Source organism: Macaca thibetana, chromosome 11 (assembly GCF_024542745.1).
Source record: "Macaca thibetana thibetana isolate TM-01 chromosome 11, ASM2454274v1, whole genome shotgun sequence".
Classification (NCBI taxonomy): Eukaryota; Metazoa; Chordata; class Mammalia; order Primates; family Cercopithecidae; genus Macaca; species Macaca thibetana.
In genome coordinates this window covers 79,261,989-79,288,573 of record NC_065588.1, presented here as the reverse complement: position 1 = coordinate 79,288,573, position 26,585 = coordinate 79,261,989, and the positions used below count along the sequence as shown (strand labels likewise).

General features: G+C 37.1%; 1 protein-coding gene across 2 annotated transcripts in view; it reads right to left on the bottom strand.

Moving 5' to 3' along the window:
* Positions 1–26,585, bottom strand: part of TMTC2 (transmembrane O-mannosyltransferase targeting cadherins 2) — a 459,067-nt gene that overhangs the window by 46,611 nt on the left and 385,871 nt on the right. The window lies entirely within an intron of this gene.

Genomic DNA, 26,585 nt, shown 5'->3' with positions numbered 1-26,585 from the left:
GACAGGCCAAAAGATCTATCTCCTGTATCAAATAGTTAGCAAAGTTGTAAATGCAAGGGAAACTCCAGTGAACACACAAATGGTAAGAAGGTGAAACAGTCTTATTGCTGATACAAAAAAGATGGAATTGTCTGGACAGAAGATCAAACCAGCCAGAAAATTCCCTTAAGTCAAAGCTTAATCAAGAACAATCCCCTAACTCTCTTTAATTATATGAAGGCTAAAAGATAAGAAAGCTACAGAAGTAAAGTTTGAAACTAGCAGAGGTTTGTTCATGGAGTTTAAAAAAAGGTTCATCTCTATAATACAAAAGTGGTAGGTGAGGCAACTACTGCTGATACAGAAGCTGCAGCAAGTTATCTTGAAGATCTAGCTGAGATCATTGATGGATGTAGCTGTACCAAACAAATGTTCTGTGTAAATGAAATAGCCTTCTATTGGAAGGAGATTCCATTTAGGACTTTCATAGCCAGAGAGAAGTCACTGCCTGGCTTCAAAGCTTCAAGGACAGACTGTCTGTCTTGTGAGGGGCTAATGCAACTGGTGACCTTAAGTTGATGCCAGTGCTCATTGATTATTCCAAAACTCCTAGGGCCCTTACAAATTACACTAAATCTCCTCCTCTTGTGCTCTATAAATGGAACAACAAAGCCTGGTGATGACAGCACATCTGTTTACACTATGGCCTACTGAATATTTTAAGTGCCCTGTTGAGACCTACTGCTCAGATAAAAAGATTCCTTTCAAAATATTACCGCTCACTGACAATGCACCTGGCCACCCAAGAGCTCCAATGAAGACGCACAAGGAAATTAACGCAGCTTACATTTCTGCTAACACAATATCCATTCTGCAGCCATGGATCGAAGAGCAATTTCAAATTTCAAGTGTGATTACTTAAGAAATACATTTTAAAGGCTATAGCTGCTATAGATAAGTGATTCCTCTGATGGATCTGGGCAAAGTAAATTAAAAACCTTCTAGAAAGGATTCACCATTCTAGATGCCATTCACAACATTCATGATTCATGGGAAGAGGTCAAAATATCAACCTTAACAAGAGTTAGGAAGAAATTAATTCCAACCCTCATGGATGACTTCAAGGGGTCAAAATTTCAGTGGAGGAGGAACTGCAGAAACAGTAAAAAGAACAAGAGAATTAGAATTAGAACTGGACCCTGAAGATGTAATTGAATTATTATAAGCTCAGGAAAAAACTTGAATGGATGAGGAGTTGCTTCCGATGGATGAGCAAATAAAGTGGTTTCTTGACATGAAATCTATTCCTGGGGAAGATGCTGTAAACACTGCTGATATGACAACAAAGGACTCAGAATATAACATAAATTTATTTGACAAAGCAGTGGAACAGTTTAAGAAGACTGAATCAAATATTAAATGAAGTTCTACTGTTGGTAAAATGCTATCAGACAGCACTGCATGCTACAGAGAAATCTTTTGTGAAAGGAAGGATCAATCCATGCAGCAAACTTCATTGTCGTCTTATTTGAAGAAACTCCCACAGCCAGCCTAGCCTTCAGCAAGTATCACCCTGATGGGTTAGCAGCTATCAAAGTGAGCCAAGATGCTCTACAAGCAAAAAAAGATTATGACTATCTGAAAGCTCAGATGACCGTTAGCATTTTTTAGTGATAAAATGTTTTTTAAGGTATATATATTATTTTCTTAAACATTATGTTTATTGAACACTTAATAGATGACTGTAAGGTATAAACATGTTTTATATGCACTGGGAAATCAAAACACTTGTATGACTCTATTGTGATATTTGCTGTACTGCAGTGGTCTGAAACTGAATTTGCCATATCTTTGAGGCATTTTTATGCTGTTAATTAATACCTCACTTGACAAATGAGGAAACTGAAACACAGAGAGGCTAAGTAGATGCCCAAGGTCACACAGCAGTTTGCCTGGACCCGGGTGACCGAACCCATCAAGAACAGAATGCTGCGCATTAAACCAGAGGTCCTCACTCTTAACTGCACATTAGAATCACCTGAAGAGCTTTACAACAAGGATCATGGGCTCTGACTTTGAATAATTAAAATCAGAGTATCTCTATATCGAAAGTGAGGAGTGCCTCTGCCCGGCCGCCCCACTGTCTGCAAAGTGAGGAGCACCTCTGCCTGGCCACCGCACTGTAGGGAAGTGAGGAGTGCCCCTGTCCCGCCACCGTGCAACCCTCCAGGTGTGAAGTGGCAGCCTTGTGTGTGATCTTTCTATGCTCCCCAAGTTGGCATTTTCAACAGTAGAGTTTACTTTTACTTAAAGAAAAATGAAAGAAAAGAAAAAGTCAGAGTATCGGATAAGACTTAGGTTTCTTATTTATTTATTTATTTATTTATTTTTTAAAATTTATTTATTATTATTATACTTTAAGTTGTAGGGTACATGTGCATAACGTGCAGGTTACTTGTGCCATGTTGGTGTGCTGCACCCATCAACTCGTCATTTACATCAGGTATAACTCATAGGCTAAAAGTTCCCTAGGCAATTCCTGATGTGCAACCAAGGTTGAGAACCACTTTATTACACAAAGGCAAGACTACTATTTATATTCCCAACAAATAACATTTGTGATCAAGGTCCATGACAGGAGGTAGATTTAAAAATCAGCAGTAAATAATAGAACTCTACCATTGTTGCCTTTGCTGTGGTAGGAAATTTATTAGCATTGATTGTAAGCAAGAAAATTATAGATAACTGAAAACAAAGAGTCCCAGAGTGTATGTAGCCTTGAGTTTATTTAATGAATGTCAAGTCTGACTTTCTTATCAGTCTTAATTGGATAGTAAATTCACCCTATTATTTCCACATACAGTTCAAGAATACCATGTTGGGAAAGGCCTTAAAAGAGCTGTAAGAAATTGAGCTCAGATGGTTAACTCTCAAATGCCAATATTTTTCTGTGGGTACTATTTTTCATGGCACTTTATTTTTGACAGCACAGTGGGCAATATTTTCAGGACAAAAGAAATATTACTCTCCATACAAGTGAATATATACCACTATTTCCCCATTTTGTAATTTGGGTTTCAAAAACAAATGAAATCCGAAAGAAAAATCTTGGATGTAAAATGGTTTGTATCATGATGGAAACTGTCTCCGACTGCAGTTAAAAAACTATGCCCTTTCTCCCTGGGGCAAATAAAAAGGCTATGAGAAAAAGGTAAGACGGATAAAGGGTAATGCTTGGTAAGTCTTACCTGTCAAGGAAAGTCAGAACAAACATTGATTTCATCAACACCTTTTCTCAAAGGCATAGTTAGCAAAATGTGACCAAACTCTTTGATATTTCCCCCCTTATTTTAAAATTCTTCAACCAAAGGGACTCACAGAACAAACAGCAAATAGAAATTGCAGAGTGGATTAAAATAGAGAGCTCTTTGCCCATGATGGAGGGGATTCAATGACCCGATTAAAAATAAAAATCACAACCAACCCCTACATAAGAGGTGCAGTCAACACTCTGGACCTTGCTATACTTACCCAATAGATCCACGACTAGGCTAGCCGCACTGACAGCACAAGTTCTGGAAAAAATACTCTCCCCGGAAAGCACGCAGGCTAAGCCAATTTGTTATTCACATCTTTAAAATTATTCCTCCACCACAGTCAGATTTCTAAAAGTGCAGGGTATTTCTCTGTCAGAGACTATGCCTTTCTCTTAGTCTTATGGTTGACACAAAATCACTGATTTAAAGAGTTGTGCCTTGTCCTATTAGGTGCTTGGCACACTGTCCCCCTCAGTGTAGGTGCCCTGCCAGTAATATTTGTCATTTCCTCCTCCAATGGTGTTTTCCTCCTATTTTGGCTCCAAATATCAAGTAGGTCATCCACAGACAATAGCACAGGAAAACATGTTACGAATTCTAGTCTTCTTTTCTCTTCTTATAAAATTGACTAATGTTAGGAAAACTTTCTGGCTCATTATTCATATCCTAAAATTTTTCACATACCTTTGTTTTCAGCATTGAAATGCTTCCATCTTTTTTTTTTTTTTTTTTTTTTTTAAAGAAATCTTGTATAGGGCAAGTAAGCTGTTGAGTGAGAGAGATGTCCTTTTGGAGTTTTCTTTGAAAATGACTGGCAAGTTTTTAATAAAAACTGAGTGAAATAAAAAGTCAGCTTCTACCTTTATTATGTAAGTTATGTTTTTAAAAGTAATATAATAGGGGGGCTAAAAATATGTATGCCATTAGGCCAAGCAAAGTTAAAGGGTTATACAGCTTTTCTATATTACATGTACATTCTATTTAGCATATAAAACTCTATAATAGTTGTCCCAAAGATTTGTATCCATGTTTTCTATTAGATGTCTGTCATTTCTACTATGGGCTGTGTTTCAGAACCTGAATTTATAAACACTTAACAGGAGCCCAAACTATCTCAGTGATTTTGAATTTTATGAGTATGAATTCATTCAAAATTAAATAGAGCTTCTAGTTCGCTGTGACCAACATCTCCTCATACTCACACAGAGAGACAGGGAGAACCAAAAAGACCCAGAGGATACGTGTCGGGGGTAAAGGAGAAGATTTCCAGCTTCTTCATTCAGCAAGAGTTAAAAGTCGACATTATCTTTGAAAATCTCTTAAAAATCCCTTGAATTTCCCTTGAAATAAACCTTGAAGTACAGCCTCTCAATGTGCTCTTGGCAGTCAGTTTTGTTGTGTTTTGATTTTATTTCCAACACTGTAAAAGACTGCTGTCTTGTGCTGAGCATCCCGTGTTGTGGTTGGCTTGCATTTAGAGCCCTAGTTTTATTGAGGGGAGTGGAGGATGTAATTTAAACATGTTTAAAATGTTAGAACCACACTCAGTGCTGCAAGATGTCCACCCTACGAAAGCACAAGAAGCTGGCACGGAGAGGACAACAGCTTCATACAAATTCCTTCACAATATTGACTGAGAAACTTCCGGCACCAGTCTATGCGCTGGGGAAAGCAATGTGAGAAGAACCAAGTACCTGCCATCACAGAGTTCACGTTCTAGAGAGGGGAGGCAGATAACACAAATATGTAAAGAAATACACAGACCATAGATGGGAATAAGCACCAGGGAGAAAAAGTACAGCAGAAAAGGAGAGGGCGTATTGGGGATGCAAAGTCTCACTGATAGGAGATGCTATTTGAGCAGCTATTTAAGTTAGTGCCCGAGCAAGCCATGCTGTTTCTTGTAAGAAAAGCACGGCAGTTTCAGAAAATGCAAGTATAAATGCCCTAAGGAAGAATCATGTTTGAACCAGAGACAGATAATGCCAATCTGCTCATTGTCTATGTAGCTTGGCAGGTGGAACTGACTTCTTCAAAATTCATTCTGTTTGAATAATATAGAGACAAATGCCTGTAATGTGAATAATTTAGCACTTCACTTCCTATGGGCCAGGCAGCATTCTAAATGCTTTCTATGGGTCACTAATTCCCGTAAAAAGCCCTCTGAGTTAATTATCATACTACCACCTCCATTTACAGAGTGGATGAATGAAGTCTAGGAATGTTATGCAGCATGTAGAAGATATCAGGGCCAGAAGTAGATGAAGCCCCATTTACTGTTTAACCCATTTGATTTCAGAGCCTAAACTGCTAAGTGGTATTGCCTACCAGGATATGTGAATATGACATAATTCCACTGGGAGTTCACTGTATAAAATGCTCTTCCAAATAGGGACATCATTGAGGCACGTTATTTATAGCAACACCTAGTAAACAGACAAATCCTATGTGCTCCACATGTCTCTATAAATTTAGGAAGGCAAAACCCAAAAACTCAGTTTCTTTGTGAAGTGTTACGCTGGGAGTGAACAGCTTCTTTACATGCTGCCATATCATGAACAGAATATAGTACCTGCTTACATGTTTAATAAATTCGATGCTGTTACTGTACATGGAATACATGTCACGATTAAGATTTATACTTTTGAGATACAGCATAAACAGGCTAACCTATGGCTATTACTGAAAACATAGTATTAAATAAAAACTTGATATATACCTGAAGGCACAGTCTATATTGTCAAGGATAGTATAACTCTCTGCACGAGTACTTTATCAAAACATTTAGTTCAAAATGGGCTTTAAGAACTTGCACTTTGATTGTCAAACTTTAGGGACAGTGTGTATCATAAGGACTCTGACTTGTCTAAGAACGTCACAAATACCCATCTGGCAGAGTTTTGGTTCTTCCCAGAGCCGACCATGTGTTAGTACACTTCAAATGACACAGCACACATGTTTGGGGAGGTAATACATTTGCATTAAAGCAGAGTTGAAACAAATTTGTATTAAAGCAGAGTTGAAAATTCAAATGACTCAAAAGAACTGTGTCATAGGACATCTTCACGCTATAGTTCCTACTACATCAACATCTTCACCGTATTCAGCAGCTTCGATGTAGATGAAAGAAGTACTACAATCGAACAAATTAATATTTAGGAATAAAAGTAAATATTATAAGTTCTGAATTACCCAGGAAAAGATTTCTGTTATAATGCTCTAATAATAAAATTTCATTAAAGCCATTTAAATTTTGTTTAGAGATAGGGTCTCACTCTGTTGCCCAGGATGAAGTACAGTGGTGTGATCATAGTTCACTGTACCCTCTAACTACATCACCACGCCTGGCTGTTTTTTTTTTTTTTATGTTTTATAACAACAGGGTCTTGTTACATTGCCCAGGATGGTCTTGAACCCTTGGACCCCAGTGATGCTCCTGCCTCGGCCTCCCAAAGTGCTAGGATTATAGGCATGAGCCACTGCGCCCAGCCCAATTTAGCATATTTCTAAGTAGATTATTTTTTTCCTTCTCAGGGAATTTTCTTAAAGGTGAATATATGTTGCTTTATTTATTTGTAGGGGAATTTTAGATTCCTGTGTATTTAAACATTTTGTACCAGATTTGAAATCACAAAAGCTGTAAATATGAACTTTTTCTCAAATCTCTCTCCAGAGTTGTCAAAATAAACATATATAGTAGAAACAAAATCTGATGTGATACATCCAGATCATTCTCTCATATCTCATTTTATTTGGTAATAAAAAGGCTTCCCAAACAAATGGCCAGGTAAGTGAGTGAGAATCTACTATCAAAAATATCTGGCTTCCAAATCATAAGCCAACATTTCACTACATCATTTAGCTTGCTTCAGTTTTTCTGAGGGCTTGTTAAAGAAAAGGAAATAAATTATTTTTATAAAAATGTGACAAGCATATTTTAGCTAATAATATGAGTCAGGCCAGAGCAAAGTAATCAGTATGTTTCACGCAATAAGAAATGATAATTTTATTCTTTGGTATGTTTCTTGAAGTTCCTAAATAGTCTTTGAAGGTACAACACGGGGAGGTGACTGAGTTCTTGCATTTTCAGACATTGTTGTATAAGCTGTTGATGATACAAACTTTACAGACTTTTAATCTTGATAAAATACTCGTAAAAATGATGTAACAATTAAAGGCTAAGACTTTTGTTCGTGATAGAAGCATATTTGCTGTCTCTGAGAGGATAGGGACCACAACACTACTATTTCTCATTATATCCACAGGGCCTATTTGAGAAACTGACATATATTTGACACTCTGCTTGTGTGGCTTTAAAGTCTGTGTCATTTCACTTTTCCAGTGTTTCTTCAACTGGAATCCACAGACCATGTGGTATGGGGTGGGTTAGAGGCATATATTCAAGGGTCTATGAATTAACCTTCAGAATTTGTCAATTTTGATGAACAGCACTTCTCCACTCTAATGGTTTATTAATCATTAGATACTCTGGACAATTTGGATCACTGTATTTTAGACAAGAACTGTCCAATGCTCTCAGTACCCCGGGTTTTATTTATAATAGTGATTGTACTTTTCGTAGGTAATGTTACAGATGAAGCAGTGAGTTTAGACACAGGTTCAAAAACCCAGCTGCCTGGGGTTTGTACTCTGTTTCCGCCACTAGCTGTGGCAAACTGAATTACTTGTTTCTCCATCTATAAAAACTGGGGAGACTTTTAATGTTTAATCAGTGCAGACGCTTTTAGGCTGACACCTCATAATTTTTTCAAATGACAATTTTATGGTGTACAATATTATGTTTATTCTACAAATTACAGATATAAAAATCTTAGCTAATAATTCATTACACACACACACACACACACACACACACACACAGAGAAAGGTGAACTCATAGCACGTTATCAGTTTTGACCCTCTCAATACTATGATTCCCATTTAGGTGAACATTTGTTTATATATCACTGTGTAAAAAAGATTCCTATCTTTCAAACATGGAGATACAGTTTATACAAATTCAAGTGTAATCATAATAGGTTTAAAGTAATGATGCGGTACTATAGTGCTGAGGGTATAATCCATCATCTGTTCTTCATTAAAGTTCCCTAGCTATAGAAAATGGTTGGGAGTTACTGTGTCAATCAGTATACTGGAAAATAAAATGATAATGTTGTACTATGCAGTGAAGGGAAAACTAAGCATATGCACATGTTCCTAGTAAAGTTTTCCAAGGCTATTTAAAGTACAGAATCTTCCTTCAGTAGCAAAATAATTCCATCCTCAAGGCCTGAGGAATCTATTCCTCTCAATTTTAACCTAAAGAACTATATAAAAAATTTGGCAGTAATGTACAGAATGGTAACTCAATATAGGTAAGAAATTATAAATTCTAAATACTCTCTTTTCTGACAAGAAAACAAATAAGTTAAGATACATGTCCATGTATTTTGGATTTGTTGTTTAAGTAGACTGACCTACAGAAATGTATTTTAAAAACTTTTTGGGCTGGGCACGGTGGCTCATGCCTGTAATCCCAGCACTTTGGGAGGCCAAGGCAGGCAGATCATGAGGTCAAGAGATCGAGACCATCCTGGCTAACATGGTGAAACCCCATCTCTACTAAAAATACAAAAATTAGCCGGGCGTGGTGGCGGGCGCCTGTAGTCCCAGCTACTGGGGAGGCTGAGGCAGGAGAATGGTGTGAACCTGGGAGGCGGAGCTTGCAGTGAGCGGAGATCGCACTGCTTCACTCCAGCCTGGGTGACAGAGCGAGACTCCGTCTCAAAAAAAAAAAAAAAAAAAAAAAACCAAAAACTTTTTGGTCTTTCAATATTTGTATATTGACACTTTCCAAATACAGCTTCTATAACTTCTGGTATTACTTTAAAAGCATATCCAATCATGAGTGAGGAAGTATGAATGTCTATGATATATTTATTTGTTATTGCTGGTCTAATTTGTTGATAGTTTCATAGTATACCCGTGATTACAAGAAAAAGCAAAGATAGTTGTAGAAGGTAAAATCTATTATTACAAAAATACAATAAATGGTTTAACAATTTGGGAAACGATACTTGAACTCTGTTGAGGAAAAGGGAAAGCAGCCATTGGTTCCTGGAATTATAGTGGAAAAAGCACTATCTATTTTAAAGAAATAATTTGTCTCCGGAAAACTAAATTCTTACATTGGGAGAATTATTATGTTTGTTTCAGTGAGTTTTATTAGAATCCTTATGCTATAAATAACCAGTGAAAATTATAAATATAATCAAGAAATAAACTGTAGTATGAATGTAGATTCCATGGGGGAAGATCTGCTATCTCTTACATGACTAAACTCTTAAGTAGATAATGATAGAGCAACTTGGACTGATGAATAAGAAAAAAAAATAACCAATAGAAGTAGCAGTAATGTTCTAAATGTACCTGTTCTAGAACTTGCTGAGACCTGTTCTCATCTCTTCCTGTGATTTAAGCAATTAATTTTTTGTAGTTATTAATTGTTGGAAGTAGCTTATACATATATATTATTTTGTAAATCATGCTAATGATTTTTTTTTTCCAAAATTGCTTCTCTCTTTAAAAGTCAGCATTCCTAAGCTGAACAATTTACTTTCTAAATAAAACAATTTAGTGTAAATGATCATTTCTAATTCTTTCCTGTTACAAGGTCTCTAATGTCACTGTATTTGCCCTCCTTAGCCTGTCATTTACTCTTCAAAAAGGAAATGTAAATATTTTGTAAAGCAGCATCTCAGAGTCATTTCAGTATAGATCATTAAAGAAAGTGACAGAATAAAAGAGTGAAGATAAAAACCACATGAGAGCTGGTCAAACATAAATGTAAATACAAATTAAGAATACTTAAAACATAGAATTATATATAGTTAAGAAACTGAATTCTCTATAGTTTTACTTTTTTGGTATCACCAAAGATGCAGGTTTGCTATTATTTACAAAACTACGAATACTGCTCCACAGGAGATACTTGTTGGCATTTGATATCTAAGACAATAATAGCTGTTTATAAGACAAAACTGAAAAATTTTGCAGCACATATTTTTTTCCCCCTTGATGTCAGTCTTCTCGGTTCTCTTCTCAGGCTTATCAAACATGATGTTACGGCAATATATTTAATCAAATCCTTCTCAAGGGATAAAAAAACAGCTGCTGATTCTTAACACTTTCCAAGGAATAAGGAATTTAACAGTATAACAACCCAATCTAAGAAAATTAATGTCATCCAGGATAACAAAGTCTCTCCTTGACCAAACTTTAGACAGGCTCCCCTAGGCCTTTATACAGAGGACTAGGCCTCATCCTTGAGTCTTGTCATCAGCCTGGCTAGGTCAGTTGCCTCAAAAATTATGCTAAGCCACTTTAGCAAGAATCCCCCCACCCTTGATATCTGATCACCTTCATTTATCTTATCAAATTTCTCATCCCGCACCTTTTGATATCTGATCACCTGGCCTACCTTCAGTGAGAGCCCTGTTAAGTCAGTTCAGCAAGAATTCTCCTACCCTTGATGTTGTCCCTTAGAAATTTTTCATTCACTGATCTCACTCACTATGCTAGTTAGGTATTGTAGGGGAGGAAAAATATCTTTCCTTCCACCCATCTTAGGTTCATTGGCTAAGGCCCCCGTTAAAAAACAAACAAACAAACAAACAAAAACAAAACAGACTGGCCGGGCATGGTGACTCACACCTGTAATCCCAGCATTTTGGGAGGCCAAGGTGGGCAGATCAGAAGGTCAAGAGATCAAGACCATCCTGGCCAACATGGTGAAACCCAGTCTCTACTAAAAACACAAAAATTAGCTGGGCGTGGTGGTGCCTGCCTGCAGTCCCAGCTCCCAGGGAGGCTGAGGCAGGAGGATGGAGGATTGCTTGAACCTGGGAGGCAGAGGATGCAGTGAGCCAAGATGACACCACTGCACTCCAGCCTAGGCAACAGAGACTCTGTCTAAAAAAAAAGACATATTAAGATTAAAAAAAATAGGTAATAATTCACAACACACAAATTTAACATAAGTTTTACATAATATGACAGCCTTCATAAAGAAATGAAGACATCTGTATAAATCTCAGTGTGTTTTATAGTAGGTTTGATGAAAATTAGAAAGTTGTAGAGAAATAGGATAGGACAAAGGGATATGAGCTAAGTGTAAGACACTAGGGGAGAACGGGGCAAGGCCTGTTTGTTCGGGTTCCTCTTGGTTTCACTTCACCTTCGGAGATAAGAAAGCGCCTATTCTCCAGGCACAGCACGGGCACCACTCCCATGAGTGTCTTATGGCTGCCACAGTGGAAGATCAGATAGTCCTTCCTGCACATGCCATTTCTCGAATTCCTTCAGCTTAAACAACGTCAATATGCCAAGATGCCATATTTTGGGGTAGTATTTTCTGAACTCTTACGCTGTAAATTCCCAGCTGTCTTTGCTATAGAGTTGAGCCTAATCTCTCTCCCCTATCACGATAGTCTTGACCCCTCTCATAATAGTCTTTAATAAAATCTCCTTTCCATTTAAAAAGTCTCAGAATATTTCTTCTTTAACAAGGACATGGAACTTTCAATAAAAATTAATCTATCAATCTATGAATTTTCATGATGTGCCTAATGTTTATTTGTCTTTAGGATCAGGAATAATATGATTTATCTGCAAATACAGATTGGAGTTCAGATAGTTAACAAGGAGTTAGGACTACAGGAATGGTAAAGAAGCAGAAAAAGAAGGTGTTACAGGGAGAATTAGAAGCAGGAGGGAGAGAGCAAAGACTTATTACACATATAAGCAACTTTTGTTTAATGTTTCAGTATATATTTAGAAAAGCATAAATACCTGTAAAATAATAGAAACGGAGGAAGCTGGCTATGGGAACAACCAAGGGGAATTATAAGGAATGTGGTGACTGGCAATGGTGGAAGGGCAAAGCCCTCTGAAGCTGACAGCCACTAGTCTCCCAAACTGATACTCCCAGGTAGGAATGTGGGTCGGTGTGGTTCCATCAGCTGGAATTTCAAAGAAATCAGGAATCTGGTTTCTCTGGAGTAGAGACTAACTGTAATTTTAGTGTGTGGTCCCACAGTTTGAACAATTATAGCTATAACTCCATGCAAAAGATACCCCCACAAAGAAATGTGAGTAAAAAGAAATACATTGGAATCAGAGAATATAATTAAGTGAAATTTCCCAAAGGTTTTGATGTTCCCCAAACTACAATACTGAAGCTGATTTTCTTTATAGCCAAGAGCTCCTTACGTTCCTGCTATGCCTCAACTCCCCTGATCTTTCCAGTTGTGAATCTAAAACACACATATATACAGAGAATACACAAGTATATATTGAAAAAATACTGTTTAAAAATGACTGCATGTAGATTGTGATGAATAACAATACCCCAAGGCTGGAAAAACTGTAAATTCAGTTTAGGTCAGTGCGACAATCTGACCCCAGTATAGGCTGCAACTTGCCCACACCAACAGTTAGTAAACGAGGGGGTTGTATTCACTAACCTTGTCTTCTAAGCATGGAAACTTACACAATTGGAGAAAGAGAAGAAAAGCAGTAAACACTTCAGAAATCCATTTTTTTGTCTGATTTGTCTAAATTTGCAAAACAAGTACAACACAAAGCCATTAAAATGTAAGCAGAGAGAAGTAAATGCACCGGAAACTAGACTTGTAACCTGTCAGAAGAAATAACTGCAGCATGAACATAATTTGGAAAAGAGATCTAGAGTAGAAAGGAGTTTGAAGGCAGATGTGGGCAGGATGGGACCAAAATTGATCCTGACCTAACTGAAGCTGTCAGGGAAATGAACATCTATCTTGCTGGAATTAGGTATTTAATTTCTACTGACATGGCAAAAAATATCCGTAATAATAATGTGATGAAGCGTATTTTTGAACTGAAGTAGAATATGCATTTGAGGAGCTATTTTGGGTAAGTGTGAATAAACCTAAGATCAAAGGTCTTGTTTCAATGGTATCTCTGGTTGCAATGAACAAAAATAGATAAAATGTGGGAGAAAACTAATAACTTGATTGAAACCTATTTTGGGGAGAGGAGGGTGTCAATTTACCTCACGTCATTTGCTAACTACGAAATATACAGATGGACAAGAGATCATCATGGGGGATGGGAGGCAGGACTAGACTGCAGCTCCAGACAGAGCAGGTTGCGGAGGTGTGCACCGCGAATTTTAGCTCCAGATTGACTCTAAGAACAATCCAGCAATCCTGACAGGACCCGCAGACCCTCTGAAGGAAGCGGACTGCTCCTGAAGGCCCCAGGAGACACTCCAAATACTGTGAGTGCCCCACCTGTGGAAGTAGGAAAGGGAGACCCTCCTCTCCTGACACACGTCACCACTGGAGAAGCTGAAAGTCTGTTCGCGGGAGGAATTTCTGGCTTTACCTGGAACTGAGACAATTTAGAGAGCTGAGCGAAATACAGGAGTGGAGAAGCAGCAGAAAGGCCCTGGGAGCTCGCTGGGTCCCCAAGCAGGCCATTCCTGCCTGATACCACAGGGATCCATCAGGAGGGTGGACAGAGGAGCAGGGGGTAAAACTCCACCGGGAGAAGGAAATCTCTAGCTGAACTTTGTAACTACCTGAATGGGTCATGAAGCCTCCTGGCCTGAACTTAGTGGGGAGCTTGGGGGAGAATGCAAATCCAGTGTGCAGACTCCATAGGCGGGGCAAGAACCAAACCTTTTCCTTCACAGCTGGGAGGTGGGTAGCCTGAAGCAAGTTTTCAAGACCTCATGCCCTCCACCTGGAAACAGACACAGACTCTGGGTTGTTTAATGTGGATGGGTGAGTAGGTGGGGGGCATGATGGGAGTGAGACCAGCCCTTTGGTTTGTATGGGACCTGGGTGAGGCCTGTGACTGCTGGCTTTCCTCCAATTCCCTGACAACACACATGGCTCAGCAAAGGCAGCCATAATCCTCCTAGGTACACAACTCCAGGGACCTGCGACTCTAGCCCCCACCCCCCACAGCAGCTGCAGCAAGACCCACCCAAGGAGAGTGTGAGCTCAGACACACCTAGCCCTGCTCCCACTTGATGGTCCTTCCCTATCCACTCTAGTAACTGAAGACAAAGGGCATATACTCTTGAGAGTTCTAGGGCCCTGCCCACCGCCTGTTCCTCCCCATACTACCACAGCTGATGCTCTCTGGAAAGCGCCTCATCCCAGCAGGAGGCCAACCAGCACAAAAAGAGTGCATTAAACCACCAAAGCTAAGAGCCCTCAAAGAGTCCATTTCACCCCCGCCACCTCCACCAGAACAGGTGCTGATTTCCACAGCTGAGAGACCCACAGATGGTTCACATCATAGGATGCTGTGCAGACAACCCTCAGTACCAGCATGGAGCCTGGTAGACCTGCTGGGTGGCTAGTCCTGAAGAGAGACAACAATCACTGCAGTTTGGCTCCCAAGAAGCCACATCCATAGGAAAAGGGGGAAAGTACTACATCAAGGGAACACCACGTGGGACAAAAGAATCAGAATAGCAACCTTCAGCTCTAGACATTCCCTCTCACAGAGCTTACCCAAATGAGAAGGAATCAAAAACCAACCCTGGTAATATGATAAAACAAGGCTCTTAATCCTCAAAAATCACACTAGTTCACCAGCAATAGATCCAAACCAAGAAGAAATCCCTGATTTACCTGAAAAAGAGTTCAGGAGATTAGTTATCAAGCCAATCAGGTAGGCACCAGAGAAAGACAAAACACAAGGCAAGGAAATCCAAAAATTGATATAAGAAGTGAAAGCAGAAATATCAAAGGAAACAGAATAGCAGAAAGAAAAAAACAATAAAAAACTCAGGAAATTATGGACATGCTTTTAGAAATGAAAAAAGCTCTAGAAATTCTCAGCAATAAAATTGAACAAGTAGAAGAAGGAAAGTCAGAGCTCCAAGACAAGGTCTTCAAGTTAAGCCAATCAAAGACAAAGAAAAAGGAATAAAAAAAATGAACAAAGGTCCCAAAAAGTCTGAGATTATGTTAAACGACCAAACTTAAGAATAATTGGTGTTCCTGGGGAAGAAGACAATTCTAAAAGCGTGGGAAACATATTTGGGGGAATAATCGAGGAAAACTTCCCTGGCTTTGCTAGAGACCTAGACATTCAAATACAAGAAACACAAAGAACACCTGGAAAATTCATCGCAAAAAGATCTTCACCTAGACACATTGTCATCAGGTTATCCAAAGTTAAGACGAAGGAAAGATTCCTAAGAGCTATGATAGAGAAGCACCAGGTAACCTATGAAGGAAAGCTTATCAGATTAACAGCAGATTTCTCAGCAGAAACCCTACAAGCTAGAAGGGCTTGGAGCCCTATCTTCAGCCTCCTCAAACAAAACAATTGTTAGTCAAGAATTTTGTATCCAGCAAAACTAAGCATCATATGAAGGAAAGATAGTCTTTTTCAGACAAACAAATGCTGAGAGAATACACATTACCAAGCTACCACTACAAGAACTGCTAAAAGGAGCTCTAAATCTTGACAAGAATCCTGGAAACACATCAAAACACAGGATCTATGAAACAAAAATACATGCTAAAAAGCAAAAACAAAAAATAGAACAAAGTACACAGGCAACAAAGAGTACTATGAATGCAATGGTACCTCACATTCCAACATTAACATCGAATATAAATGACCTAAATGCTCCCTTACAAGATACAAAACCGCAGAATGGATAAGAACTCACCAACCAACTAACTGCTGCCTCAGGAGACTACATAACATATAAGGACTCACATAAACTTAAAGGGGTGGAAAAAGGCATTTCATGAGAATGGACAATAAAAAATGAGCAGGGGTAGCTATCTTTGTATGAGACAAAACAAATTTTAAAGCAACAGCAGTTAAAAGAGACAAAGAGGGACATTATATAATGGTAAAAGGCCTTGTCCACCGGGAAAACATCACAGTCCTAAACATATATGCACCTAACACTGGAGCTCCCAAATTTATAAAACAATTACTAATAGACTAAGAAATTAGACAGTAACATAGTAATAGTGGGGGATAAAACGAGGAATAAAAAAAATGAACAAAGGCTCCAAAAAGTCTGAGATTATGTTAAACGACCAAACTCAAGAATAATTAGTGTTCCTGAGGAAGAAGATAATTCTTAACATATAAGGACTATATGTTAAGTCCTTATTTATATATATTTAACATATAGTTTGTTATATTTCTATATACTTAACATATAGTTTACAATAAAAGACAATTCATATGTTATAAACTATATGTTAAACCTGCTGTTAATCTGATAAGCTTTCCTTCATAGGTTACCTGGTGCTTCTGTCTCATAGCTCTTAAGAATCTTTCCTTCGTCTTAACTTTGGATAACCTGATGACAATGTGTCTAGGTGAAGATCTTTTTGCAATGAATTTTCCAGGTGTTCTTTGTGTTTCTTGTATTTGAGTGTCTAGGTCTCTAGCAAGGTCAGGGAAGTCTTCTTCAATACTCCACTGACAGCACTAGACAGATCATCAAGACAGAAAGTCAACAAAGAAACAATGCATTTAAACTATACCTTGAGACAAATGGACTTACAGACTTATATATATACAGAACATTACATCCAACACCTGTAGAATACACGTTCTATTCAACAGTGCATGGAACTTTCTCCAAAATAGACCATATGATAGGCCATAAAATGAGCCTCAATAAATTTAAGAAAATTGAAATTATATTAAGCACTCTCTCATACCACAGTGGAATAAAGCTGGAAATCAACTCCAAAAGGAACCTTCAGAACCATGCAAATACACAGAAATTAGATAACCTGCTCCTGAATGAGCATTGGGTCAAAAACGAAATCAAACGGAAATTTAAAAATTCTTCAAACTGAACGACAATAATGACAACCTATCAAAACCTCAGGGATACGGCAAAAGCAGTGCTAAGAGGAAAGTTCATAGCCCCAAGCATCTACATCAAAAAGACTGAAAGAGCACAAATTGACAATCTAAGGTCATACCTCAAGGAACTAGAGAAACGAGAACAAACCAAATCCAAACCCAGTAGAAGAAAGGAAATTACCAAGATCAGAGCTGAACTAAATGAAACTGAAACAATAAAACAATAGAAAATATAAACAAAACAGAACACTGGTTCTTTGAAAAGAAAAATGCAATTGATAGACCTTTAGCAAGATTAACCAAGAAAAGAACAGAGAAAATTCAAATAACCTCACTAAGAAAAGAAAACAGGAGATATTACAACTGACACTACCGAAAATACAAAAGACCATACAAGGCTACTACGAACACCTTGATGCACATAACTAGAAAACCTAGAAGAGTTGGATAAATTCCAGGAAAGATATGATCCTCCTAGTTTAAATCAGGAATAATTAGAAACCCTAAACAGACTAATAACAAGCAGCGAGATTTAAATGGTAATTAAAAAATCACCATCACCGCCAACAACAAAAATCCAGGACCAGACAGATTCATAGCAGAATTCTACCAGAGATTAAAAGAGGAATTGGTACCAATTCTTTTGAAACTATTCTACAAGTCAGGTAAAGAAGGAACCCTTATGAAGCCAGCATAACCCTAATACCAAAACCAGGAAAGGACATAACCAAAAAAGAAAACTACAGACCAATATTCTTGATAACTATTGGTATCAAAATCTTTAACAAAATACTAGCTAACCGAATCCAACAATATAAAAAAAGATAATCCATCATGATCAAGTGCATTTAATAGCAGGGATGCAGGAATGGTTTAACATACATAAGTCAATAAACGTAATACACCACATAAACAGAATTAAAAACAAAAATCACATGATCATCTTAATAGATGCGGAAAAAGCATTCGACAAAATCCAGCATCCCTTTATGATTAAAACTCAGCAAATCGGCATACAAGGGACATACCCTATGTAATAAAAGCCATCTATGACAAACCTACAGCTAACAGAATACTGAATGGGTAAAAGTTGAAAGCATTCCCTCTGAGAACTGGAACAAGACAAGGATGCCCACTCTCGCCACCACTCTTCAACATGGTACTGGGAGTCCTAGCCATAGCAATCAGGCAAGAGAAAGAAATAAAGTGTATCCAAATCTGTAAAGAGGAAGTCAAACTGTCACTGTTTGCTGATGATATAATCATTTACTTTGAAAACCCTAAGGACTCCTCGGGAAAGCTCCTAGAACTGATAAAAGAATTCAGCAAAGTTTCTGGATACAAAATTAATGTATACAAATTAGTAGCTCTTCTATACACCAACAGCGACCAAGCAAAGAATCAAATCAAGAACTCAACTCCTTTTACAATAGTTGCAAATAAATAAATAAATAAATAAAAATAAAATAAATACAATACTTAGGAATACATCTAACCAAAGAGTTAAAAGACCTCTAAAGGAAAACTACAAAACACTGCTGAAAGAAATCACAGATGGCACAAACAAATGGAACACATTTCATGCTTATGGATGGTAGAATCAATAGTGTGAAAATGACCATAGTGCCAAAAGCAATAAAAAATTCAATGCAATCCCCATCAAAATACCACCATCATTCTTCACAGAATTAGAAAAAACAATTTTAAAATTCATAGGAAACCAAAAAAGAGCTTGCATAGCCAAAGCAAGACTAAGCAAAAAGAACAAACCTGGAGACATCATACTACCTGATTTCAAACTATACTCTAAGGCCATAGACACCAAAACAGCCTGGTACTGGTATAAAAGTAGGCACACAGACCAATGGCACAGAATAGAGAACCCAGAAATAAACCCAAACACAGCCAATTGATCTTTGACAAAGCAAACAAAAACATGAAGTGGGGAAAGGACACCCTTTTCAACAAATGGTGCTGGGATAATTGGCTAGCCACATGTGGGAGAATGAAACTGGATCCTCATCTTTCACCTTATACAAAAATCTACTCAAGATGGATTAAGGACTTAAACCTAAGGCTTGAAACTATAGAAGTCCTAAAAGATAATATCAAAAAAACACAAAACCCTCTAGGCAAGAATTTCACGTCTAAGAAGCCAAAAGCAAATGCAATAAAAATAAATAGTTGGGAGCTAATTAAACTAAGAGCTTTTTTGCACAGCAAAAGGAGCAGTCAGCAGAGTTAACAGATGACCCATAGAGTGGGAGAAAATCTGCACAATCTATACATCTCACCAAGGACTAATATCCAGAATCTACAACAAACTCAAATCTGTAAGAAAAAAACAAACAATCCAATCAAAAAATGGGCTAAGGACACGAATAGACAATTCTCAAAAGAAGATATACAAATGGCCAACAAACATATGAAAAAATGCTCAACTTCACTAATGATCAGGGAGATGCAAATCAAATCCATACTGCAATACCACCTTACTCCTGCAAGAATGGCCATAATCAAGAAATCAAAATATAGTAGATGTTGGCATGGATGTGATGAACAGAGAAAACTTCTACACTGCGGTGGGAATGTAAACTAGTACAACTACTATGGAAAACAGTGTGAAGAGTCCTTAAAGAACTAAAAGTATAACTACCACCTGATCCAGCAATCCCACCACTGGGTATCTACCCAGAGGAAAATAAGTCATTATATGAAAAAGATACTTGCACATGTATGTTTATAGTGGCACAATTCACAACAGAAAAATTTTGGAACCAATCCAAATGCCCATCAATCAATGAGTGCATAAAGAAACTGTGGTATATGTATATGATGGAATACTACACAGCCATAAAAACAAATGAATTAACAGCATTTGCAGTGACCTGGATGAGACTGGAGACTATTATTCCAAGTGAAGTAACTCAGGAATGGAAAACCAAACATCGTATGTTCTCAATGATACGTGGGAGCTAAGTTATGAGGACACAAAGGCATAAGAATGACACAATGGACCTTGGGGACGTGGGGGGAAGAGTGGGAGGGGGACGAGGGATTAAAGGCTACAAATTGGTGCAGTGTATACTGCTCGGGTGATGGGTGCACCAAAATCTCACAAATCACCACTAAAGTACCCATGTAACCAAATACCACCTGTACCCCAACTTATGGAAAAATGAATAATAAATAAAAAAATAAAACACATGGATATATTTGTAACTGAAAAAATTAGTCAAAGTGAAATATATATGTGCAGTATTAAAACACATTTTACTCATAAAATCAATCTGGTGATTCTGGGATCCACATAAAATCAATGCGTAAAAGTCAAGAGACACATGGTATGTAGTATTCCCACATCACAGAAGCTTGTGGAAAGTTTTGGGAGAGGCCATATGGTTCCTCACCCATTTACAAGCAGAAATGTGGTTTAACTGCCTCCCAGACAAATTATTATTAACTTTGTCATTTTTTTCCAACAACATAACAATCCTTTATATGTTAGAATCTGAATCTGTCCCATTAAACTTGGTTTCATGTTTTCTTTGTTCTAATTAGGGTTGAAGAATATCTTTCCCATTAGAATATCCATATGTAGGTGGGAAATTTTATATCCTTTCAATTAATAATAGCTCAATTAAATAATTAATCTTTTTCCCCAGAGCTCAGTCTTAGTGGTTATTTCCACTCCACAGTCATTCCCCTACCACCATATTCACCATAAAAATGAGAGTCAAATTGAAAGTAATACGTTACAGAATATGTGGACTACCTTGTAACACAGCTGCATTTTGTCAATAAGCTCATTTATTTGAATCTTCTCTTCCCATGTTTCTCAGTTTAATCTTTTGACATATAAGCATTGCTAAAGAGCCCAAATGGATCACACTGGTTTTGATTTTATAATAATGTTCTGAAATAATTTATGTTCTAAGTACCTGGGAAAGGTATAATGCATATATGAAGTTCTCTATCGATAATATTATCCTTGAAAGATATTCTCCTTTTAATGCATATATACTAAATACACATGGGATATTTATAAAATATTCTACATATTAGAAATGCAAAATGCAAATACAACAGTTAGCATATAAATCAGAGAGCTGAGTCAAAACTAGAAGTAATCTACCAGTGATCACCAAAAAAAATGTGTCCTCATTGGTACTTATTTATTCCATGTAGATAGTACAGACCTGCATCAAATATTACCCACTGTGCTCCTCAGAACATGCAGTTGTCCATGAGTCTTTAACATAAAATTCTATCCTTTCTTCCCCCACAGGATTAGCAGATAATCAAATGAGCATAACCGAAATAATTTACTACCTAAAGTTAGCTCCCCTCTATTTCTAGTTTTGTTTTTCCCTCTGTATCTTCACAGTGTCCTTTTTCTTCTTCAGTCACTGGGGAGGAAGCAATCCTTAAATATCTCTGATATTTCCTTTGCGCTCCCTTCACCTTGGACACATTTTCAGTCTCATGTTCACATGCATACACACATTTTGAGTATCCTATTTAACACAGAGACACATACATCTCAACATCTATCTTTAATTGGTAATATTCAAATTTAATATTTATTTCCAAACATCACTACAGAATAAGTCTTACACCACCCACTTCCAATTCTCCATTTCCTCAACTGCTCACGTCACTTATGTGAAACTGCACTCCCAAAGGGCACAAATATGCTTACTCTTGGAAGTCAAAGGACTTTCTCTGTCCTTGTTTTTCTTTACCTTTTTGCAGCAGTGTTCCCTGCTCATCAACTTTGCTTTCTATGCCCTGTCACTGTCTTGGCTGCCTTCCTTATTCTAAATTTGAAATGTCGAAATTCCCAAATGTCTGAAACTGACTCTCTTCTCTTTTGTATATTCCCTCCTTCGGTGATGCTACCCACTTATTTGGTACCATTTCCTTTTTTGCAAATGACTCCCAAGTCTCTATCCCTAACTATGGCCTTCTAACTTCTTCCTTGATAGGAATGTCTCATGAGAAAATGAGAGTAAGTAGATTCTCTCGCTCAGAATGTGCTCAGTCTAACCATTTTGTTCTTATAATAAATAAGGCCCTCTGATTACAATTTTTATATTTGTGGCATTTCTTTTCTTCCAGGTTACCTAAAATCAAAATTTTGGAACATATATGGTGGCCAACTAATTATCTTCTTCACGTCTTTTGAAATAATCTATTACTTAATTTATCTGTATGTTCTTTTCCATTTCTCTCCATTTCTGTACTTTAGTTTCACTACCTTATGCCTATACTATTACCATGATCTTTTATTAAGTTTTCCCAAGGCTGTATCTCCCAACTCTACTTCCTCAAACACAATCGACATTTTTCATTTCATCATATAAATGGCCATCCTAAATTACTCTTTTCATTATGTCACTTTGCTTAATAACATTTTAAAATACAAACACCACATTTTTAATATGGTATCCACTACCATTCATCTAGTTTTATGGTAGTTTTCATTTCTATCTTCCCCTATACCCTTCCTCTCGGTACATGTTGCCCTAGTTCATGTACATAGTTCTCCCTGCCAGAATTCTCTCCTTGTTCTCGCTAAAATCCTTACTTACAGGCATCCTATCATTCCAAGTTTCTCTTAGCTTGTCAACTGTGACTCAGTGTCTCTTCAGCTCCATCCAGCTGAACGTCGTTTCTCTCTCCTGTGCGCTTTGCTTACACCTAGCTCATATGTCTCACAAAGCACTTATTAGATGCTATTATTTATTGCCCTGATGTTTGAGGATTGGGATTCCCACGTTCTCTCCTTCACTCCCTCCCCACATTAGATTGTACATTTCTTAAGGACAAGGTTAATGTTTCATAACTTTCAAACCCTACTGCATTTGGCACAGTCTTACATAAAGCTGGAACTTGATAAAAAGTAAGTTGAATAAATTCATATTAAAAACAATTACATCCCCAAAAATATAAGATGTACAGACCTATCATTGGTAATTACTCTCTTCTAACTCTAGAGTTTACAAAAAGTCAAGTAAAAGCCGGTGACTTTGTACTATGCAAATTTCCCATTCTTCACATTAACCATTTTTTAAAAATCCATAAGTTAATGCAGAATTTGGCTTAATTCCTCCAGGAAGAACAAAGCAGTTCCATTTAATATCCCTCTAGTCCTTGAGAGTCAGCATTTTTTGATGCCCATTAGTGAGAGAGAAGACAGAGAAGACTGTTGTCTATTTAAAGTAACCTCCAAAGAAAGGTCAATTTATTTAAAACAAAACAAAACAAAAATTAAAACTAAAAAAAAACTTAAAATGGCATTTTCAGTAAGGAGTTTTCCTATTATAGAAACATGTTTTAATGTATTATAAGGTTTAATTTTAGGACAATCAGCTCCAAAAATCAAGTAAAAAAATTAAAATGGTAATGGCATCATTTTGTAATAAATAGACTTCTCTAACTGTGTAGTTTGGTCAACGACAAGGTATTAAACATCTCTGATAAAGAGACAATGTCAGAATCTAAAACTTATTTTGTGCCTGCTAATTTAGACATCTTTCATTATTTTAGTATTTGACCACTGGAATTCTTTGTACGTAAAATGATGCTAAAATACAATTAACAATTTCAAAGTACATTATGTGGAAAATATGGCTTTCATATCATAGAAAACATAAAGAAATTCATCATGGGACATATTGAAGAAATGGAATCGGTATTTTATTAAGAAAGAATATCCCACAGACAGCAAGCTTTTTAATATGACTGTAACAGAGGTTGCAGCTTCCTACTTTATTTTGTATAGTAGTGATCTGATATGAACATTGGTGAAACATTCACAGAGTCTCTCACATACAGATACTGATTTTTACCCTCCTAGTTGTACTTAAAGAACAGAAGAAAATTCTTTAGAAGAAAATTTTTAGAAGAAAGTAAGAGTAAGATTAGATTACTGTGTAGGGGAGAAAACTAGAAAAGACAATGGAACTATTTAAATAGACTGGAGTTGAAGTCTGTTAGCTACGCTATCATATAGGCAGGTACCAAATTTATTAAGTTAAAAGCAGAGAAATAACAAAGAATGTTTTTTATGAACAAAGGTAATAAACAGATATGAACAAGACAAATGTTAAATGAATGTTTTAATTCAGATCAGATGGGTCATTGCTAATAAATCATTACACGGGTTATTGTTTAAAAAGGTCTCTTCATTTCAGAACAGAAATTTATATTACTATCTTGTCTGATCTTGGAAGCTAAGCAGGGTTGGTCCTGGTTAGTACTTGGATGGGAGAAATTTATATTACTGCCATGGTTTGTATTTTATCACTGCTTCCTCTGTGCTGTGGTGTTTTACTCACCTAGACCACATACTGTAAGTCAAAACACAATTCTGAAAACAGATTAGGAAAAAATCATATCTGTTGATCCATCAATTGTAACATCATTTATTCACTGTTAAATGTGAATACTTTATTCTATCCCATCATTTTAAAAGTATTGTTTTCAGATAGGGAAAGTATCATTTGAATAAACATATTTTGAAAAGCAGTCTGCAGCGGGTTTATGAAGAAACATTTTGAGGGTTCAGAAAAAAATGGTTTCCAGTTGGAGATTAAATATTGATTTTATGATTTGCCTAGTCTTTTAAAATTAACCATTTCACAAATCAGACTCAAATCTTGTAATATCCGAGTGTCTTTCATTTTTTAGTCCAGGTCAGATAGCTCAGGTAGCTCTTCTCTCACTAATTCATTATAACATGCTGAAGATGGTCATTTGACCAACCACTTGACCAAAAATCAACATGACACTCAAGTGACCAGTACTCAAAAAACAATTGCATTTACCTATCATGCATTATGTACATTCATAGCATCTTATTAACATGAAGGCAATAAAACAACAACAACAACAAAAAAACTCGCATCTCTGCCTTTAATGAAGTTGTAATAATAAGACTTCAAATTCAACCCTTTTCCTAGAAATACTGCAGAAAGCTGTCCCACTAGGGCATTTACCAAACCATGCGTAGTGTACGCCACCCCCTTCCCTGCCACAACTCTTAACTCACTTGTGCTGCTCCAGCTTTCTCCAAAGCACGTCTCACTGTTCGATATACTAGCTCCTTCTCCTCAGACTAGATTATGAGCTCCTAACCATTTTGTTCACTGCTGTATAGCCACTGCCAAAAGTAATACCTGGTACTCTGTAAATATTACTGAATAAATAAATAAAATGACTATCATTATTTAGGTTTTCCTAATTTCTGGCTTGCCTTTCCTCTCTAAAATATGACTGCAATTTTTTTCCATCAAGCTTTCTGTTATGCATTCAGTGGCCCGGGTTACAGTGTGATTCCATTTGGTTTTGACAGTGGGTGAGTTATTAACTTCGCAGCCCTTCCAGAGAATAGGGATCACAAAGGTATCTGTGGGTTGTTGTGAGAAATGAATGAAGTACTTAGCACAGTGCTTGGCACATAATAATAAGTGCTCAATAAATTTTAGCTGTCATTGTTCTCACCATGATTATTAAGTTATTTTCTTCTGTTGCAAATTGCTTATCAATTCTTGAAACATCTCATAATGAATGTGACAGGGTTCAGAACAGCCACCCAAAGCATGGTTCCTTATAATACATAGTATTTTAAGCTGAAAAAAAACCAAAACTGCAGAAGAAGGACAGTCACTCTGCGACCTTCTCTCTCCCTTCTCCAAGGTAGTAGGTGATAAGACCCTCATTAACACCTTGTCTCTGAATACACAGGGAAAAAAAGAAGAAGAACAAACAGGAATTTCTAAGTTCTTCCCAATTTATTACCATGAGATCATAACCTTTTGTCTTCTAATCACACTTCTGCATGATGTCTATAAAAAATATTTTCCTGAGTCATCATTTCTGAAGGCTCCCATATCAGGTAAAATGTATATTAAATAAATCTGTATGCTTTTCTATTGTTAAATCTGTCTTTTGTTTGGGGTCTCAGCCATGAGCCTTAGGGTGCTTAAGATAAAGATACTTTTTTGCCCCTACAAGTAAAACTCGGAGGCATTGAGATTCAGGGCTAATGTTGCAAGTGGATGAATCTCCTGAAAAGAAAAATAGCTACCTCCCACATAGGTCTCCTTCAGGGAGCATTAATCCTCCTCTTTTGTGCTCCCAGAGGACTGTATACACCTCTGTATAAGAATCACCACACTGTATTTCAATTAGATGATTGTGTTCAGTCTTGTCTGCTACACGGTGTGGTCATTCAGGATATGAAATCTCTGCATCCTACCACAAAGCAGGCACTCTATAGATGAAGAATGCTTGCCCAATGGATGAGTTACTATAAAGAAATGAGACTGATCCCATTATTTGCACTCACATCACATGTGCACTTTCATTACT